Raw genomic sequence first — 4,858 nt, 5'->3', positions numbered from 1 at the left:
ATGACCTCATTGGCCCCAGCACTTGGGCTCTGGCCTAAACTTTATGTTCCAATTCCTAACTAAGGCAATGTTACTCAATATCTGTTTTTGGCTTTGTTGTTTTTCCAGTGTACTGATTATTAAAATCTAAGGACTAGCGTAAAACATTGAAAAACCATATTTCACCAGACTTAGGGTGAGTGTCGTTATTAAAAAATACTTCGTGTTAGCCTATATTTAGAATGGTAGCCTAAATTGACTTATTTTATCACAAGTCCATTAGATTGTTGGACTTCTTGTTTGTTATTCCTTCAGAGTAAGAGGGAAAGCTATTTTACTAATTTAAATAGAAATTGTTTGGCGAGGAATGACAAGAAAGAGATAGAGAGAAATTCTTTTGTATCCCTGACAGGATCAAATTAGTCGATTCTCTCTGATTTTTCCTGATTAAAGAAAACGATATTCGATGGGTTCCTAAATGAATGCGTGAAAGTTTCTTCGGCGTTTGAGTGTCTGTGTATTTGAGCAAAAGACAGATTATAATTCAGCACGCTTTACTACACCCATACATACAAATTTTGTATAGTAACTGCTATTTGGTCAAACTAAACTACCATCGCTGCCTGGTTTCCGCTAGTCGCCGACTGGAATATTTACCGCATTTTTGTTCATGTCCCAAAATACTCTAGAGAAGATATTGTGAGCTGGGACAGACGTCCTGTATATGTACTATCGACAAGATAAGTGAAGATACAATTTTCTTAAATCTTCGGACACATATTGCTCAATAATGCCACACCTGGCAACTGGAGAAAGGGGGGCGGAGCTTCAAAATCAGCATTTGTTGCTTTCTAGATTTCCATTAATTTTACACCATAAAGAGTCTGGAGAAGTCCTATAATCATTTATACTTGAATGTAGTAACAGGCTCTATATTATTCGTTAATGTTGATTTGGTAACGTCAGTTCAGAGCAGAATATCGATCATCCTTTGTTAAAACCTACTGTGAAACCTTGCTTATAAGTATACACTAAACTGACGTAAAGTTCATGCGTAATTAAAGACGGGTCTTAAAAAATGAAAGAGAATGTTTTAAAATTTGAGCAGAACTTGTGGAAATAGTAAGAAACAATACAGTAAAGAATAAAATATGATGACAGAGAGAGAGAGAGAGAGAGAGGAGAGAGAGAGAGAGAGAGAGAGAGAGAGCGCAAGCATAAGCCTATCGATAGAGGTACTTAATTCATTATATTTACTTCGAGATATTTAGTGATAATATTTTTTCAAATATTTCAAAAGTGGGAGAGAGAGAGAGATGTGGTGATGGGGTAAGAAATTTAGAAGAGAGAGAGAGAAATGTGGTGATCGGGAAAGAAACTGAGAAGAGAGAGCGCGCAAGCAGAGGCCTATCTATAGAGATACTTAATTCATTATATTTACTTTGAGAGATTGAGTGATGATATTTTTTTAAATGTTTTAAAAGTGGGGAGAAAGAGAGCAAAATCTGCTTATGTGAAAGCATAGGCCTATTTATAACTACTTAATTTCATTATATTTTCTTTGGGAGATTGAGTGGTGATATACATTTTTAAAGTATGTTTTATAGAAGTGAAGAGATAAGCCAAACTCCACTCACGTATTGTTTTCATTAAATGTCAATCAATTGACACGGTTGGTAGGCCTGTTCCTATCTAAACATAATGGAATATTTCATAATAATTCAGACAAAATACTTAAAAACCTGTGCAAAACAAGGGTTTTCCATGCAGTTTTATTTATTTGCTTGTGATAATATATTCAAATTTTCATATGAATTTTTTCTCAAACTACTTATTGTATGGAAAATAAAAAAAGAAAAACGATCCGGACGATATATTTCGTAAAGTGATGCAATATTTTATATCGTAATTGTACAAAGGCAAAGCCTTCAATCTCCAACCTGATGGAAGCTCACCAAACCTAAGTTCAGCTTCAAGAAACCTTTTCACAGACTTAAGCTTATACTACCACTACTACCACACCTCGTGTCAATAGCTAAAATGTGTTTAGCCCTTTTACGTAACTGCTAGGCGTTATGGGTAATAGCAAGCCGTGCTGAATTACTCCACTATGCAAGACAAAATCAGTAGAAAACAAGTTCCTCCACCGTTATATCACACTCTCATTAAGTCTACGGATGATTTGCTCTGTGGGGTCATCGTTCTTGAAGATATTCTTACATAGTATCTTCTTCTTCTTCTTCTTCTTCTTCTTCTTCTTCCCAGTTTTATCCCTATTCGGGGTCACCGTTTTTTAATGAGTCTCTTCCATTTACTTCTGTCCTGTGTCATTTCCTCCCCTACTCCCTTCTCCCTCATATCATCTCTAATGCAACCTCTCCTCCACCTGGTCTTCGGTCTTCCTCTCCTTCGTGTTCCATCTACCTCCACTTCCATCACTTCTCTTGCCAAGTGTTGCTCTTCTCTTCTCATCAGGTGGCCATACCATCTTAACCTTGCCTCTTGCACTTTATTTGATGCTTCAGTGACCTTTAGGTTTTTTGGTTACTCCACTCATCCACCTAAGCATCCTCATCTCGGTTACGTCCAACTTTCTGCCCTCTGTTTTCTTTAGTGATGCTGCTTCCAATCCATCTTACATCCATTCTTACGCAGTATATCCTTTATATTTATCGCTCATAGTCTATTCATTCAACTTTAAGCTGTCTCAACAATTGTTTCCAAGTGAAATTGCGTGGTTTTCCTCTTGCTACACCTTTCAAACTTTTTTTTTTTTTTTTTACTGTCAATTTCCTTTTCAGCGTTGAATTATGTCACAGGTTCCAGCTCGTTGCCTTAGGCCTAAATTGTATACTCTAATTATAGATATGTTTGTGAGTATATTCTACCAATTTACTGGATATATAACATTGTGCGTGCATGTCTTTGTAAGATCATTTTTCCGGTTTTTCAAGAAGTTATTGCATTCAGTGGATGTTATTCATTTTCCATATTCACATCACCAGAATGTATTTGAGGTTTATTACTACTTAAAGGAGATAAAAAAAACACACACACATTTTCATGGAAATGACAAAACTTGCTGAGTTTAACTTCGAATCTGATAGACGTGCGTGCATTGAAAGTAAAAATAAAAAGATGATAATAATTGGCTGCGTCACACGACCCTTCTAATACAGAAAGATAATTTTTCTGTTAGTTTTTGTCTGAAGATAGTTACTCCTTATTCATAGTAGCTGATAATTGGCCTATTATGGCTCCAACGACTATTACTGCAAGGTAGTCACTGATATGTGCGCTCAGTATTTTAATAAGAGATATAAACATATGTTTACAATAACTTATCCTTTTAAAAATGCCACTAAATTTGAAACGTATAGCGATATAATCGTATCTTTGATCTGAACTTAAACTCGGGGTCAGCTACTCTATAGTAGATGCACATCAACCGTGCATCTAATGTCTAGGTATGTCCCTTACGACGCTCCTCTCTCGTGGGAGTTTATATGGGTGGGTGGTGTGTTTCACCTCTCTTGAGGGATACTCTTGAAAGACGTATCCCTCAGGAGAGCTGGAGTATGCATCCTGCCTATGTGAACTCTCTCGAGAGACAGAGTTTCCAGCCCTGTGATTGGCTTACCAACATCCAATCAGGAGCGTCGTAAGAGACTGGGCTAGACATCAGATACACGGCTGATGTGAATCAATTATAGTTGAGTTCATTTTTACGTTCTTGCTCCATGTCATTGTAAAAATTGCTGTCTTGGAGGTGTGTAACATAAAAATAAAACTAGTGCGTCTAGGCCAGTTGCTCTTATCAGCTTTATAAAAGGCAGCCGGTTGGTGGGTAGTTACAGCCTTTAAAAAGATGATTAATCAAGTACTGGTCTACCTTTCTTGTTCGACTCCGCTTTCCACGGAATTCTTCTATTGCATCCATATTTGTACGTATGTATATATGTGTGTTATGTTTGGGCTCCTTATATATATACATAAATCACCATCTTAATAAAAACACCACTCCAGTGATAAAAGTATTTCCTCACCCCACACCAAAAAAATCATTCCGCCCCCAAAAATTGTCCTTAAATCCTAACTCCCCACGACATTACCCGAATTATATAAAACCCCAATGTCATCTATCCGGCTCGTGAAACCCCAAAAATTCGGCCCCAAATATCATACACAGGAATTATCACATGTATATTATCTCGTTTCTGAGCGAAGACAAACATTTGCCATATTTCAACCACTTCCCACATAAAATATTAACCCCCGAAATCTTACGCCAAAACGCCGCAGATTTGCCTATAATAAGAAAAAACAGTAGAAGGAAATAAAAGAGAGAGAAAAAAAACCGTGAAAGCATTCCGCCACCAAATTGCAAAAAACAGACAGCAAGAAAAAAAGGAAAAAATGCAATTGCACGACAATATATTAATCACCACAACCAATTCTTTTCAATTTCGAGATATGTTTTAACCTCGACCGACCTGTTTTTTCCTCTAAGACTACAAATATATGTTTCCAATTTGCTCTTCAATGACTTTAAAAGGACCTTCAAACTTCGGGCCTAATTTGTAATTTAGTTCATTTCTCACTTAAGTTTTAAAAATACCTTGTCTCCGACATTGATCTTGGGATCAGATGTTTTACTATTACTCTTCTGTACCATATCTTTGGTTGTGGATTCAAGATTACGCCTCGACCGTATCCTCCCCATGATGAGGCATAGTTAACAAATCAAATGTGCCTCGTGCTGGACAACCAAACAAAGCTTCAAATGGGGACATTTTAATGGAATCACTAACCATAGTGTTAATACTATGTCTAACAACATTAACATATCTGTCCCAATTCTTATCATTACCACCTACAG

The sequence above is a fragment of the Macrobrachium nipponense genome, chromosome 7 (genome assembly GCF_015104395.2).
Source record: "Macrobrachium nipponense isolate FS-2020 chromosome 7, ASM1510439v2, whole genome shotgun sequence".
Lineage (NCBI taxonomy): Eukaryota > Metazoa > Arthropoda > Malacostraca > Decapoda > Palaemonidae > Macrobrachium > Macrobrachium nipponense.
The sequence above is the reverse complement of the archived record's forward strand: the minus strand, read 5'-3'. Positions refer to the sequence as shown.